This window comes from Oxyura jamaicensis, chromosome 3 (genome assembly GCF_011077185.1).
Source record: "Oxyura jamaicensis isolate SHBP4307 breed ruddy duck chromosome 3, BPBGC_Ojam_1.0, whole genome shotgun sequence".
Classification (NCBI taxonomy): Eukaryota; Metazoa; Chordata; class Aves; order Anseriformes; family Anatidae; genus Oxyura; species Oxyura jamaicensis.
Genome location: NC_048895.1, coordinates 16,429,736 through 16,446,562, shown reverse-complemented (window position 1 = coordinate 16,446,562; position 16,827 = coordinate 16,429,736). Strand labels below are relative to the sequence as shown.

Below are 16,827 nucleotides of genomic sequence, written 5' to 3'. Positions count from 1 at the left end.
CCAGTTAGGATTAGCAATGCAGAAAAACCCAACACCAAAGGAGTGGAGTCCTCATAGAGGCCAGGAATTCAGACCAGAGTTACTTCAACCTTCGCTGAAGAGTTTCAAGTTACAGTGGCGAGAATCAAGTTGTTGTTGCTGATTGTTATGACATTATTTTATGTCAGGTCTATTTATTTGCCCTCCTGGAAAAGCGAATGTATTTCAAGACGTCAAAATATTTTGTTTGCCTTCATTCAATTGCAAGAGAAGCCTTAGGTGAGGTGGAAAAAATGTACGTTTATCAAATTTTGGTGTGGCATATACAGCTACATATGCATATTTCATACTCCCAAATTGAAGGAATGCTGAAGGTGCAAAAAAACAAGCACTGGAAAGTTAGGGAAGGTCAGAGATAAAATTGATACGTCACGTATAGGAACCCCATTGACGGCAGGAGCAAGTGAGCTGCGGCACTGGGGTGACAAGCCCTCAGTGTCACAGAACCACTGCTTTCTGCACAAGGTGATGGGCTGTCTAGCAGCAGTGAGTGCCTTATCAGTCACTGTGGTTGGCTATGGAATGTTTTATGTTTTTTTCTTCATACCTGTTGAGGTACCTGCTGTCCAGCCTGATGGGCGCCGCACACCCCTTGGCCCATTCACTGTGGGTTTGCAGCATCCTGCTTCTTGTGCTGGCCACAATTTGCCTCTCGGCCTGCACGTTCCTGCAGGTTGCGAGGTGCAGGTGGAAGGGGATGTGGAACTAAATGCACAGATAGGTGGTAAGAAGTGTGTAAATAATAAGATAGCCATTCATCCCCAATGGTCTTTCAGGTACAGTATGTCTGTAGGGTCAGTTCTCCTCTCACCTGGCATTTTATTGTTTTAACCTGGAGCAACCAAGGTAACACAAAAGGCAACCAGTGAGTTTTCTGATCCAATAGGAAAAGCCAAGGGGGAAATGGGGCATCATTGTTATAGTTCTTTTTTTCTTTAAAGAGGGGTTTTACATTTCTGAAGTTTACATTTTGAACTCGCTAAAATCTTTCTTGGTCTGTCCCATCCGCAGGTCACCACAGTAATATGTAAAAAGGAAATCTTTTATTTTAACAGAGTTGAACAAAGTACATGAAACACACCCTTACCACTGCATAACAAGGTAAATCGCAGAAGCCAGCATAACCTTTTTTTTTTCTTTTTTTTTTTTTTCTTGCAGTCTGTTATTTCCTTGAAAAGTATAATATTCTTTCAGGAAGCACAAATTGGAAGTAATAGCAATCTCCAAAGCAAGATCCTTTCAGGTTTGTGTCACTCTGTTTTCAGAAAACCTGCCTTCAGGAGCACACAGGGCTGCCCCAACCGGGTGGATAGCCTTGGTGCTGTGCTTGCGGCCATGCACAGGTGGCTGTGGGCACTGCCAAAGCCACCGCATTTCTTTGCATCACAGTTTTCCTGGTGTTTTGGCTCTTAGGGGCAGCCCCTGGTCTCGGGAGAAGCTGTCAGACTCCTGCCCAACCATCCTGCTCTGGGTCCCTCTTCTTCCCTTTCAATATGCATGCGTAACTCCCACGAAAGTAAATAAAAGTTATGTGCACGCATCGAGGGGGAAATGGATCTATTTGTCTTGGCTCGAGACAAGCAGCATCTCCCCAAGGAGCTACTTATGAGGCTATTGAGAAGCCAACAGCAATGCGTGGTGGGCTGTACCTTCCTCCATGTGTGTTGCAGAAATTATTGGCATGTTGCTGATGTTTATGGCGAACAAATAGTTTATTTCTGGGCTAAGAAAGATTCCAGTGTAAATACTCAACTGGCAGCTAGCTGGAAGTTTGCCACTTGTAGTTAAAAGGCCCCTGACCAATGGTGTCAGATTAACATTTCCAAGTTGGACAATGTACAAATGGTGTTCTTGGACTGGAATAGAAATAGATGAAAGTGGTCTACTGCAGTGCAAATAACAAACTGGCAACCAGCTGGTCATTGGAAAGAGAACATACTATGGGAATATGCTTTCTGCAGAAATACTTTATTTTGGAGATAAGCATTAACAATAGGAAGATGAGGCTCGTTTAACAAGAACCATATGGTCTCATCCTGCTTTTATTTCACTCAGTGGCAAAGCTCTGATGATCTTTCTTGGGTGCAGGACGGGGTTTATTATTAATAAATAAGTAATACACATTCAAGGTAGTTGTTTGAAATTAAAAAGAAACAGGAATGCCTGATCTACTATTGCCTTTCAAAAGGTTTAAACAGGATATTTTTAATCCACAGAATGACATTTCAGGAGGCAGTGACTAAAAGGAAGCAGAATTAAAGATGTTTGTTGGAAAACAACTTTTTCTGATAAGCCAAGGCGAAGATCCATTCAAGATTGAGTTATCAACCTGTGTGAAACCAATACAGCAACACTTTGAAACTGATAAGTGACTGGATTGATTCAATAAAAAAGTTTGTGTTTTTGTGGTGAGAAAACAATACCCTGTGATAAGAAGTTTACGTGCAGATGGTGGCTGTGGTAGGAAAAAGCAGGGCAATGGACATGTGCTAAAAGCACTGGCTTAGTCTTTTAAGAAGCAACACAATTTATTTTATTAGCAAAATAATTAAAGGTAGCAGAATTTAGTGTCTTTATTTTAGTGTAATAGCAAAATCATTTGATGCTCCCCCCCAAAAAAAATCACAGAAAAATGAAAAAGAAAGCCAAGGGAGTTGCAGCCTCAGTGGAAAATCCTGTTTTGGGAACTTTTCAAGGATGTAAAACGTTGTCTTGAGTTGTTTACTTTTATGGGTAGAAAGTAAAAAGAAGTAAAGTAAGAGTGGAAATGGCCATTCTTACCACAGTTGCAATGCAAGATCACAGTAAAAATGATACAGCTCAGCATTACTCATTTTTAGATTTTTTTTTGATTTTTTTTTTTGTTTGTTTGTTAATTTGGTTGCAAAAAGACAGCAAGGTGGAAGCTCCACTTATTGTTAAGAAAAATCAAGATTTGAACATGGAAAAGTGTGCATATCATGTATGCAGAAGCTCAATTCTGTCTTTAAATGTATATACTAGATCCGATTGATTTCCATGCGTCTGAAGACAGATTGCAGCAAGCAAGGGTATCAAAATTACAGTATATTACATGTTTAGATACTTCACATTTCCAACTCTTCTGGTTTTACTGCCAGAGGTTTTGTTTATTTGTTTTCCCTCTTTCCTTTAAAATATAGCAAATAGTAGAAGCTGAGGGACATGTTGGAGAATCATAATGGTTCAAACGTTCAAATCAGCTGTCTTAGCCTCCTCTTTGCACTTTGAATACCCAAGCTCCTTCCCCAGTACTTCTTCCTGCACAGTGGCAAGGTAGCCTTCAAACATTTCTGTGCTTCTTCTGGGCTCCTGATGCCCACTTCAGGCCCCCACTCTGAAAAAGGCAGATTTCCCAATCCTTATTTCTACACATCCCAAGTTGTTTCAGGGCAGACTGGTGCTGAAGATGATCCCACATGTTCCCCACTGGCTGGCCATGCTCATGATGGATGCAACAACTTTTGTGTTCCTAAACCAAAGCCACTTCAAATACCATGCAATTCTCCTGTGTGGTTCAGGGCAGGCTGCACGCAGGTAAATCTCACACGGGTTTGGGTGCTGTCATTATCTGGATTCAGTGTTTCCAATTCTCTAATAAAAGTGAATGAGAGGCGACTTGGGCTCGCCATCTGTTTATAGAAGCAGTATTACCTTGGCAGTATTATCGATAAGCAGCCGTGCTCCCCAAGGAGTGGGACCGCGCCGCCGCACCACCAGCTCCCCCAAAACTGGGGAAAAAACACTCAGCCCTCTAATATTATCCCGCTGACTCCCTCACTTTTCTTCTCCCCAAGCAGCGGGGATAGCTGAAGGAGCCTGTCATCGTTTTATTGCTGTTTCTAATAAACACATATGGTGATGCATATAACAATAACAACAGCAAGTTGCTATTGTTCTGCGCACGGCCATATGTGGGCTGTCCAGCGGCTCAGCGCGGCGCTGCCACGAGCAGCTGCATCGTGAGCGCTCAGGAATGTCGATAGCCCAGAGAGAAAGGAATGACTTTAAGGGCTCCGAGCCTCACAAATAGTGCGTCTGCTTTACATACCGCTGTTGCTAAAACAACTTCTTGAACGTGGCGTGCCAAAAGCATAGACATGGCGTTAGTCACTGCAGAAGTTTATAAGGTGATTAAATTGTTAACGATTGCGATGCGGAGGCTTAAAAATTAGCTGGGACCCTGTTGGAGGGAGCTTTGCAAACCAAAACAAACAAATAAATTTATATATTTGTCTGTATATATATATATTTATATATATATATATATTACATATATATATATATTTGTACTTACAAATATGTGTGGCTGCCAGTGTGTGTATATTTATACAGTTAGTACTTTTTTTTTTCCTTTTTTTTTTAACATCAGAAAGTCAGGCACTTGCACATCCAGTACCTCACATAATAAAAACTTCGAGCCCGGCACTAATCCATATTTATTTTATCCCGTTGTGCGAGGTTGAAAGGCAAACGATATACCAATACTTTGTTATCCGTTAGCTCCATTTCCCTCCGGCCTCATACGGCTGTGCCGGGGCTGGATGATGCATACTTGAGCGATGCAGAGGCAGCCCAAACGTGATGGTTGGGATGCCTTGCGTACATCTGTGTTTCTCACACTCTTTCAGGCGCTTCTTTTCCTGATGCCATATTTACACAGCAACCTGACTGAAAATGAACAGCCCATCTGTACATCTTCATTTTTCCATGAGTGTGTTTGCAGGAGAGAGAGAGAGACTGTGATGGAGAGAAAAGAGAAATAAAGCTTAAAAGCAGGCAATATTTTTCAAATTTGGACAAACACAGTCAGGCAACCATATCTTTATTTAAGCACTTGAATAATTTAACTGATTTTATTTTTCTTTTTTTGGTGAGATGCTGAGTACCTACTGTAAATAAGAGGAGAGAGAAAAAATTGTAAGGGATCCAAAAATCAACTACTTGCATATGTCTCCGAGCATGGAGCTTGGAAGTCTTATTTAAATATCAAAGTGTGAATGGTTTTGGTCCGTGTTTCTAATGCATGACAGGAAGTCCTCGGCATTGCGTTCCTGTTGCCTTCCCACCCCTCACATGCACACCGTCGCTGCACACAAATTACCTGTATAATGGGACATGATTTTAGCAAACCGTAAAGCCACAGGGAGGACTCCCAGCGCACCAGGAGGAACCACATCCACGCATTCACAGAAACTGTACACCGGATCCGGCCGCCAAGAGCCACAACTGTTTTTGCCCAGTAAACGAAACCACAAACATTTGCACACTTAAACATCCCAGCAAAAAGCAAAACCTTTTAGCATCTGCACGACATACTTTTCAATATTGTACACAGTAGCGAGAAAAAAAAAGTGGGGGAGGGGAGAAAGAACTTGACTTATATTTACTGCAACTTAGGCGAGTTCTCTCCAATGAGTAAAGCCAAAATGCCTGTACCAATCTTCCCTGAAGTAACAAAGGGGATGGTTTCACCCCCTGATAGATGTGTATGGCTCTCATTTCCTCCTGGGAGCGGTGGCAGGACTTCAAAACAAGCCTGCGACGAGGCCTGATTTTCAGACGTCCCGAGCATCCCTGGTTCCTGTTGACTTGTAAGAGATGTGCAGCTTGAGGTTTTGCTCGTTCCTCAGATGAAGGTTTCAAAACTCGTGATGTCTCAGCATGAGTCAGTGTTTTATGTAACCCCAGCTTGCATTCCTCCAAACCCCTCCTGAGCTCAGAGCGCTCCGACAGCCAACCTCAAATTCTTCTTCCTTGCAGCTGACAACGTTGTTCCTCCATCAGCGGCACGAGAGGCTCCTCATGCTGTTCCTGAGATTTTCTGGGGCTTGCCTGGACTCTGGAAGCCTGGAGTGCTGCAGGGACCAAGGCTGGAGGAAAGCTGGGCTGGAGATGGGAGCTCCAGATGGGCCATCCCAATGGGAACGGTGGTGGGCTTTCCTGGGCCTGGAGCACAAATGTCTGTTTCCAGATTTGCTCAGCTGCTTTTTTTCCCTTCCCTGCAGTGGCATCAGTTTTTTCCATGTCCGTGGTAGGAAAAAAATAAATAAAATGAAATAAGATAATGGAAAACTGTTAGTAAGGGAGGACAACAACACGGTGGGTCCTGCTGGCTATTGGTCCTCCACAAGTGCCTCAGGCGGCAGCTTGGTTTATAGCCCAGCTCACCACGCTGAAGGCAGCATCTGGAGGGGTGCAAAATCTTGACCTGTGATGCTTCATCTGGCAGCTTCCTATGCCCATTTTTGTGGGGTGGCCAGACAAGCCCACCTCAGCCTATGGGCACCATGCTGTCTCTCCGCATCAATTGCCTTTTTTTTTTTTTTTTTTCCCAAAATAAAGCACTAGTTGACTGGAGCAATGACTTGCAGACGTTGAGTTGAAGACATTGCCATATTGGAAGTGTGGAAGAGTAGAGTGTGAGTTAACACCAGGATGCTCAATGCAGCCAGTGGGACGGGACGTGGGTGGGAGGGATGCAGAAGCCGTGGGGATGGCAGAGGCACATCCTCTGAGCCAACCCCTGTGCTGTATGGGCAGCCACTGCCTTTGCAAGGAGTCAGCACGTCCAAACAAAACAAAGAGCTCAATAGCACATTTTGGGGTATTTTTCTGGTACTGCTATCTTTTTGTTGTCATTCAAATGGCTGATTGCTTGTCAAGCGGATGCGCTGTGAGATCACTATGTCAAATTCAGTCCCTAGAAAAATTAAGGAAAGACATCACCAAATGATTTTCTAAAATAAACGTCACTCCTCTGACTTACCATTTTTAGTCCCATGTCTGTCAGTCAGTGTGTGCATGGATATGCACTCACTGGCAAAAATACCTCCGGATGATAAAGTGGTCCCAGAGAAGAAACATCTCAGAGGCAGAAGGAACACGAAGAGCAGGTAGAGGGGAACCCACAGTCCATGAGCCGATGCAGGCACACCCCAGTAGCACCAAATCTGCAACTGCACTGCACAGACCTCGGGTATGGAAACCCACTCATAGCAAAACAATGGGATATGGCTTGTGCTTGGTGGAAGTCATCTTCCTGGGACTACTGCTGGCTGCAAAGCCGGTCCTGGAAGTCAAGCAGACCTACTGGCCTCTTCCCTTCAGATGCAGCTATTTCTTTCAAAGGAAACACTGACATTACTTATCTCAAAGTGCATACGTTTTTAAATATGTAGGGTCACAGCCAAGTTTTATCATCATGGTGAGTGTGTAAAGCAAAGAGCATGAACCACACCGTTGGGATCTGGCTGTTGCTCCCTGGCCACCAAGAGGGCCAGCACCTTTCCCATACAGGGGGTGTGGGCATCTCAGTTCCTCCAGGAAAGGACTGTGTTCACACATTTTTTCCCACCTATATCAGTTGGCCATATAAAAGCTGTAACCTCTCCATATGTGCATTGCCTGTTTGGTACTAATATGTAGCATTTTCACCTGCCTCCTGCCTAGCCAGGAGCTAAGGGGTTCACCACAGTTTTTTTTCCTGGGGAATATGGGCAATTTTCAGCTTTCTTTGCCTATAATCTGCTTTGGCTTTTTTTCACTGCAAATCTCAGACCCAACCCCCTGAGACGTGGTTATGTATCTTTTGTCGCAATTATAAAAGAGAACAAAACAAATAGAAACACAACAAGGCTCTTCTTTATGTTTGTACTTCCTTAAAACTTCCTATCAAGACTTCCTAGTGGCATTTGTGACTGCCCTCTAGCTCAGTGCATTAATAGCCCTGGAATAGCTAGCTGGAAAAAAAAAAAAAAAAAAAAAAAAAAAAAAGAATCCCCTTGGGATACAAGGTATGTCACGAACTTCCCGAAGTTATTTGCAAATGTTTCTGCCAGTGTCAATAAATCCCTCAAATTTCAGGATAGGCTACATTAATTATGGGATGGCATTATGTGTTTAAAGGTTGCTGAAAGTTATATCTGCGATCAGTCATGTTGTAACTGTATGTTCACGTGAAATATTTGTTATTTTAATACGTAGGCATACATGCGAGCAGCAATAGCATCCATGATGTTTTAATAGGCTTTTATTAGTCGTACTCTCCTTGTAATCTTGTTTTACAGTATGTGCGCTCAATGTGTTTGTGTCTATGCTCTTCATGCACACATCGCAGGATGCCAAAACATCATTCTGCTTCCTTGTTTCCAACCACTTAGTCAGGCACTTGAATGCTTTCCAAATCTTGTTAAAAACCAGAAATAGCACTATCACTTCTTATTCTCATCGGGCTGCGCAGAAGGGGGCAGACGGAGAGGGGCCGGTGAAAGCAGCGACGGGTAGAGGGGAGGCTGTGGGGCCAGAAGGCGAGGGGGTCACAGTGAGTGAGATGGGAATTCCATTGGTGTGCCCGTGTCCAGATCTGTTGAGGGTATTCGTGCTGCCTTGCTGCAAGAATCAGGGCTCGGGGTCTGCTGCCTGGGGGGGAGAAGTGCCGCATGGTGCTCTTTGTGCAGGTGCTCCAATGTCAGGGCTTCATGAACCAGAAGCTCCCTGCCCCAAAATGACAGGGTGTGCGTCTGAGCTGAAGTGGATTAGTTATATTTAGATTTTAAGCTGCATCCTGTTTTCTTTCTTTTCTTTTCTTTTTTTTTTTTTCCAACCCCCCAGGAAAATGTGAGGTAACATTCAAATAAAGAGCCTTTTTTTTTCCTTTTTTTTTTTTTCCTACAACCTTTTTTCTGAAACTAAACTGACCAGAGAGACTCAACCTAATTCAATAAATGCTATGAATGTGCATTTCTGGTGAGGAAAATATTGCTTCTGATAATATTCTAATTATTTCAGTGAGATACAGTCTTCATGGGATCGCGTAATATCGCTGTTCTCGGTTTCTGCAGAGCATGTACCCACTGCTTTGACTTCTTTTTACTGCTTAGATTAGATGCTTTCTGGCCTGTATGCAATGAAATGTCAACGTTGGTTGGAGCTTGGAAGTAGTGCTATAGTACAAAAAGAGCAATATTCATGAGCATTAATTAACTGGATGCTCACTGCCAGCAAAGGGTTGTTTCCCACGGATTGCTCTCGCACATGTGGAGTCTCTGATGTCTACCAATGCTGAGCCCATACCACAACCATTTGCATCATGGGAGGTCACCAGATGGGTCTTGCCTTGCTTCCCCGCTTCCACGAGGTGGGAGCACCTTTCTAGACTGATTACAACGGGCCGATGGGTTTCAAGGCGTGTGCACCCACACACCCATCCGTACACATAGAGATAAAAGCCAGCCCCTATAGCCTGAAGAAACCCTGATAAAAATAATGTTGCCTTAGGAAGCTTATGCTATGCATGAGCAAGATGTGACACCGGGGACCGATTAGATTGCAAGGCTTCCACCGCCTGCGATGGTTCAGCATTTCAGATTCAATTAAAGAACTTGCCGAGGAGTCACGGCACAGCCCGGGCTGGCTATCCCTGCTACATCCTAGATTAATTCGTGGTCAGCAATAAAGCTAGTTGCACAGCATTTATCAGACTGTTTACTTGGCATACCCTGCAACGCTCGGAATAACTTATTCTACAATTTTTTTTTTTCCTCCCAGCTGTTTGCCCAGATGACAGGCTAGATGCAGGGCTCACTAATATAATTATCACAAACAGTCCTTTGATGAATCTTAGGAAAATGCTTGCGATACAGCACCAGGTTTGTCGGCAGAGCTGCTCCAAGCAGCCATGTAGCTGGGAGCATGCGGTGATGTGCAGAGACTTCTGCTCTAGCCCCAGGGCTGCAGAGGGGGCAAGAAATTGCAGCGTTTTTTGCTTTGCTGAGCCTGGCTCCCTGTAATGGCCTGGGCCTTCTGGCTGTGCCAAAAGCCAAGGATGTTTGTGAAGCAGCAGGCTTTTCTTTCCATTATCAGCCTGTGCTCGATGCAGCAAGGATGGAGGACATGCCATGCAGGCTCATTTTAAATTGCAATTTTGAAATGCGGTGGTGACTTTTTTTTTCCCCTTTTTTTTTTTTTTTTTTTCAGAAGAGCAATGACCCCATTTAGCTCAAGAATGATGCACTCTGCGCTCTTAGAAAGTGAAATATATATGGTAATAGCAATGGTGGGGGAAAATCTCTTTCATAAGAAAACCTGATACATAAACACACAATGCAGCATAGGGCACATCTTCGTTTCACGCATGAGAAGTTTGTGTGAGTGAAGAAAAGTCCAGGTTTTTCTCCTAGCCCCAAAGAAACATAATCCAGAGTTTATATCAGATGGTTTATGGGAGTTTATTGGAATATCCAACAGGGTTCATGTAGTGTGTCATAAGGTAAAGCCTGTTCATTGGTGATTTACAAGCAGTGTGTGCCGGTGTTACTGTAATTTATAGACCACAGATGGTCAGGGGGTGCCCCTGCTGACTTGGAGCTGAATAAGAAGCTGAGCCCTGCGTGTCATCTGCTGTGGGTACCTCCGGCTCACTTCCCCAAATTAGCCCTGATGGAGAGCTGCCTCCCAACCTGGAGGGTCCCGAGCCCTCTGCCGAGAGACTACAGATGATTAAGGGTGGGGAAAAAAAAAACACAAAACCAAACCAAACCACCACCAACAAAAACAAGCATTTTGGATCAGCACTTGAGGAGAATTGCTTTTTACGATAATCACTTCCCTTATCTAAGGCTGGTACTTCACTGATGAGTGTTTGTCACCTGTCAAATGGGGAAGGGAGAATGTCAACCCCTCTTCCCCCTTTCATAATCTGTTCTAAGACAAACATCTCTTCTCCCCAGATTTATATCTATTCATAAATCTCCCTTGTAATGGCCTCTAAGATAGCTCCTGTCTTTGTCCGCATGATTTTACCCTTTTATGTAATTACTTGTAAGACTTTCTTGCACGAAGTTTACCCACACCTTTGTGTCTTCAAACCTCATTAAATAATTGCCTTATTACTTGAGCACCTCGTGTTGCTCGCACAGGGCATTGGTTCTATGTGGAGGCAGGCAGCAGAGGGAGGCCGGGGCTCGCAGCGCATCCAGCCCAAACCCTCAGCAGTTATTTTTTTCAAGGGAACCAGGCCCCTTACAGTATTCATTTCTCCAGCTGACAAAGCTCATCGCACCGCCCTGTATTTCTCCCTGACACGCTTTGCCTTGCTGCGTGTGGCCTTGTCCTGCCCGCAGAAATACCGCGGAGGTGGCGGGCAGGACGCGGCGGCCTTCGGAGGACGTGTGGGATCTAGCCCTCACCGGGGCCGCCCGCTGCTGCAAGGTCATGCGTCTTAAAGGGCATTGATTATGTTTTGTTAAAATGGGCTCTGAACTGGGCTGACCCCTTGCCGGGAGGATGGTTCAAGATTTTTTTCTGCACTTGCCACCTGTTGCCAAACACAGCGGCAAACACCTCTGTGTAAACCCATGTCCCAGCTCAAAAACAAGTGGCTTCTGTTTTTTAATATTATTATTTTTATTTCCCATAGATCGAAGACATAAGAGAATTTGGTGCCTTCTTTAGTTAATAAAAAGAAAAAGAAAAAAAAAAAAAAGGAAAACATTTTTTTTTCTTATCAAGAGGAAAAAAAACACCCTATAGACAAAAGAACCAGAAGGAGAGCTGTAATGGAAATAAAATTGACAGCCTCTCAAAACTCAGGTGGCACTTTCCTTTTCCAGTTAATTACAGTTTTAATTACATGGCTTCTTGTGACTCCTTGATACCTAATAAACTAGACTCTGTGGGGCGGCAAAGTTGAGTTTTGCTTGAACTGCAGGTGTAAGGCTCAGCATGAAACATAAATCAACTTCTTAAACATGTTCCCAGGGTGTGTTCAGGCTTTTTCTTCCTATTTGCTTGTAAAAATCACATCTTTTCACCATTGTTGGTAAAAATAAAAATAATAAAAAAAAATGATTGGAGCTACAATGCCACAAGTATTACCTTTGTGTCTTTGGTTGTAAAAATCCCCTTTTAGTAGGGATTTTTTTTTTTTCTTCAGTCTGATAATTTTTAAAGGAGCGATACATTACCTGTGTAGACCCCCTCTCATTGTGTTTTTCATGGAGGTGTTTAAGATAGGAGGAGAAAATATATTAGCAGCATGAAAGCAAGGGGAGATGGGGCTGTGGAAAATAGACATTCAGCCCACGGGAGCTGCCTCCTCTGAGGGTTTTGAACAGAGAGAGCTCTGCTTTGGTCTGTGTGTATGCTGTCCTGGAAATCTGTGCCCGAGGTAGGCACAAGTGCAGTGCCATGTATTTTCCAAGAGTAGGTCCTTTGCTGGTGGCCTGCTGCAGCCCAAGGGTGGAGACAAACATGGCCCTGAAGCTCCAATGAAGCTCCACTGGTCTCAGTCACGGGACAGCTGGTGGGGCCACAGGTTGCCTGCTGTGCTCAGAGTCAGCTCCTCACAGTGTGGGCTTTTGTGCCAGCATCAGGCCTGGAGCGCCTTGGTGCTGCGGAGCCCCGAGGCTTTGTGGCCTAAAGCATGGCAGGCCTCAGCCAGGCAGCCCAGCCTGCTTAAATACCAGCCCGAGCTCCCAAAACTAAATGGGGAAGCCAAAAAAACAAAAAGCCCAAACCCTGCAGCCAATCGAGAGTTTGCTAGAGGGGAGAAAGAAGAATTCCGCCTGCCTTCCTGACGAAATAGAGTGTCTCACCATCTTTTTCAATTAGTTTTGGTTTTATTTTTGAAACCGCACAGAGACGCAATTGCAGAGGGTTTTTTTGGTTTTGTTTTTTTTTCCTCTTGCCACCCCCATAGTTTTTCCAGAGGGGGAAGGGCAGAGCAGAGTTAAGGGAGTTAGGGAGAGGAACAGGAGAGTGGGGAAGGAGAGGAACAGAAGTGTAAAAGAGAAAAGAAGCCATAAAATCCCCAGACACGAGTGTCTCTCATTCTTGCACTCCAAGTGGCATGGCGAGCGAGAACAAAGAGGAAGAAAGAAAAAAATCAAATATCTAAAACGTTTTGGTTCACAACAATGAAATGAAGCAAAAGTTTCCAGCTGAAGCAGAGTATGCATTTTGTGTGCTTTGCAGTGCTTTCTGTGAAAGTTTTTGGACAAGGAGAAGGAAACAAGTGTGGGTGTCAGGGTAAGGGCACCACTTTCCCTCCAAACTGGGCTGTTTGTTCCTGTCTGTAGGGATGCAGAGCCCAGAGGCTTGTTGGGAGTGCCACCCAAACACAAGAGAAGGCCAAGTGAAGAGAGCTTCATGACTGAGAAAGCGCTGTAAGACGCATCCTCCAGTGAGCGCATCCCTGCAGCACGTGCTGGTACCCGCCGGCTCTGCGGAGGGGAGCCTAGCAAGCAGCAAACCATACGCCTCTGAAGCATATGGCAATGTGGTCTGAAGTCTTGCAAGGCAGCTCCGACTTGGAAAAGGCTGAAAAGTTTTCAGCCGGGGTTTTATGGTCTGCTGAAACACAAATGACCATTTTTCATCCAAGAGAGAAAGTTTATCTGGGGGAAGGAGAGCGAGAGGCAGCCACCCTCAGCCAGAGCCGCCCGGTCCCTGCTTCTTTGCCGCAGTAGCGTGGGGAGCGTATTTCTTCCCAAGTTGTCGGCAAGCTGTGTTTTAATAATGGCATAATAGATAGTGCATGAAGGAGCATTAGCCGCAAAAATGATCCTGGTGGGAAGGCAGCTTGGAAGAGGTTTCCCTTCTAAACTTGACACCAGTGCTGGGAACCCTGCACATCTGCACAAGCCTGCCTGAGGACAGAAAGGATCAGATGAGCAGCGTACAGTGTGAAGAAGCAACACTGGCTTGCAACAAAAACTGGGAAGATCCAAAAGGCATTGAAAAAAAAATGGCTTGGGAAAAAAAAAAAAAAAAAAATCCATTAGCCCTATGTGTTTTACTTACCTGCACATTTTTATGGCTAAGTGCAAGGTGAAATGCTACATGCCAGGCCTCACAGCTTTCTTTGGAGTCACCTGGTTGTTGGTGTTTTTCTTCTAGATTGTGCTCCTGGCATCTCAGAATTAAGGAAGAGAAACAGCTTCCAGGATAATGTAAAAGGATTCTGCCCCAACTGGTGCAGGCAGAGAAATTTCGTAAAAATTGAAAACCCAAGGAGCACACCCCAGAGCCTAAAAGCCCCACCTTTAGGAACTCCTTTAATCCCACGGCTTTGGAGAGGACTTGGTGGCTCATGAAGATCCCACCTCAGGGCCAAAAGAAATCTAGGCTGGAGGAGGTGTTACAGCGATGGCAAAATGCTCTGCAGGACAGTCACATACCCAGCTAGAGAGGACTGCAAGAAGAGCAGACCATCCCCAAGTGTTCCTATCCATGGTATGCTCTGTAGATCTCCTGGGATCTATTATTTCCTGGTTAAACAAGTACCTCCATTGTTTTAAGCAGCTCAGCTTGTTTTTAAGCTGGTCCCTCACAAACTCGGCCCAAGTTCACCTGAACAATCCTGGTTTTTAGCCTGTAGGGGCAAAGCAGCTTAAGATTTACTGGATAGCGATGGCGAGCCTAATGTAATAAAAGTCTGACCCTTCTGATGTGTATGGGCTACTGTATTATAAATATTTAATAAGTTATATGGAAAGAAAAGAACTATAGGGGTTACAGAAATCATATTAAAGCAACTAAGTAAATACAAAGAAGGTTAAAGTGTCTAACTCTATATGGTTTAAAGGCTAAAGCAAACCAGATCTCTTTCTAGATACTTTTTCCATGTACAGCAGTAACTGGGCTGCATAAAAATAAGGCAAGTATTTAAAGACAGGAAAAAAAAAAAAAAAAAAAAGGAAGGAAAAAAGAGAGAGAGATCTAAAGCATTTGGTTGGCATTGATAGCAATCGTTTCAAAAAGCCCTGGAACATTTAAAGAGAATTAGAAGGGATTTTGCTGGAATCAAAGGGGGAGCACTTTCCAGGGCTGGGTACGTATTTGGGTATCTACAAGCTGACTACATCAGAACGAGCAGAACAGCCTTGATCATCTAGGACTTTAAAATCAGAAGAAAAAGGGTTTCCTGTTTGGGCTCTTTTTTCTCACTCACACATCTCATGGCTTTCATTCTTCTGCCTGCTCGATGGTAAAGTAACATTTATTTTGGCACGGAGGCTTGCGGAGCGCTTTGAAAGGCCCACCGGGTCGAGCAGCTACAGCGCACAGCGAGCCCGCCAGGGTGAGCAAACCTGGAAATATTTAGGTTTACCTTGGGAATCACTCGGGGGGGTGGGGAGGGGTATTTTTTTTTCTTTTTTTGTCCTAACCTAGGTTTTGTTTTTAAAGAAGTGGATACCTCCCTGCATGGCTGCAATACCCGCTGGGACGCAGACAGGCTGCTGGCTTGCCGCCTCGCTAGCCCGCCATTCCCACTGCGATGCCAGCCCCATCACCAGCTCTCTGCCGCACCGGCCAAAATCCGTCCTGGCATTTCAGCAAGGATTTTGCTGGTGCAGTCAAGTCACCCTCGGTGTCACCAGCGGGGAGAGGGCAACCGAGCCCACCGAGAGGGCTGCTGTGGAGGGGAGTGAGGCAAGATGTTCAAACCAGCTGGAGGTCCCACTGCTGCCAAGAGGGGCATCTCCTCTCTGTGATTCCACAGTGGGGTGGAGGAGCTCACTGAGCCCTTAGGAACCAGGTTGCCTTGCAAAGCTTGCTGAAAATTCCCATTTTTATTATTATTATCATTTTTTTCCTATATTTTTTTCCCCTGGGAAAGGCAATGGGCTTGGCTGGCAGGAGGTCCAGGAGCAAGCAGGGGAGAGGGGACGGTGTCAGAGGGCAGTGAGAGGCAGATCCTCCCTCCCCTCTGGCCAGGGCTCGCATTGGTGCGGCTTCTCCCCACCGGCCCCCTCCCCACTCCTCCCACCGCCAGCAGTGCAGGGGATGGAGGAGATCAATCACGGGTGGGGAGAGTTCATTGCAATGGGTTCACATCTTTGTTTTTCCCTTAAGCCCCAACATATGTCAGATATAGAAATTTTAAGGCTGAAAGTGTGTGGAGAGCGCGAAGCAGACATACAGCAGATCCAACGAGAAAACGCAAAAACGAGTAGGCATTGCACTCATCCCCCCCTTTCTACAGTCTCTGTGCTGTCAAGTGTAGTGAACAAGCCTACAAGAGACTTTCTTTGTACAAGGAAAACCTGAGCTGGTTTTAGGTCAGGGAATGCATGTTCTTATAATTTCCTCTAATGATGTTTATAGGCACAGGATACACAACACCCAGGAAATTCACCTTTGAATCACATTGTGGATTCCCACCGTGACCCATGGAAGAGCCCATGGGCTCTGGTGGGACTGGGGGTAGCATCAGTGAGCAGTTTTGGGGGCTTTGTCGTGGCTCTGGGGGCATCAGCATTGCAGTTTCGCTGCCCATGCTCCCATGAGGATGTTTCATCTCCGCTGTGCAGACCAGAAGCAAGGTTTCTTGAGAAGGAGGGTGGGAAAAGTCACCTCCCATGCTGGCAAACAAGAGTCAGTGCAAAGAGGGCTGTGATTCACCTATTAAAATATGCATTTTTTTCACTGATGACCTTTTTTTTTTGTCTTTTTGCAGTATTTTCCCTACTACAGCTATCATCCTAAATAACACCAGCCCATCGTGCCACTACCAGCGGCAGAGGCTTTACACTGCAATGGAGAACTGTTTGAAGGTACAAATCACTTGACCTAAGGAATCTCCCTGGAGTGTCAGTGCTATCTGCTGCATTTTCACTCTGCCAAAGCCTTTATTTAGCGCATGCTAAGGAACATTTAACATTTAAAGATCCCCTCTGCACATCCTCCAAATGTCTCCATCCTTTGCTTTTAGATTAATATGTCTTCTGTGAAAATGAGATAATTGATTGCAGAGCCGTATTATTT

General features: G+C 44.9%; 2 long non-coding RNA genes across 3 annotated transcripts in view; one reads left to right on the top strand and one right to left on the bottom strand.

Annotated features, from left to right (window-relative positions):
- Window positions 1-14,755, top strand: part of LOC118163572 — a 189,419-nt gene extending 174,664 nt beyond the window's left edge. For both annotated transcript variants that reach the window (XR_004749118.1, XR_004749119.1), the window contains exon 4: window positions 13,957-14,755. This is a non-coding gene — a long non-coding RNA (uncharacterized LOC118163572). The remainder of the gene's footprint in view (window positions 1-13,956) is intronic.
- On the bottom strand, window positions 4,914-6,359 carry LOC118163576. Its single transcript, XR_004749126.1, has 2 exons — window positions 5,448-6,359; window positions 4,914-5,161 (listed from the first exon to the last, which is right to left on the bottom strand). It is a non-coding gene; the product is annotated as an uncharacterized LOC118163576 (long non-coding RNA).
- Window positions 14,756-16,827: the final 2,072 nt, after the last annotated feature.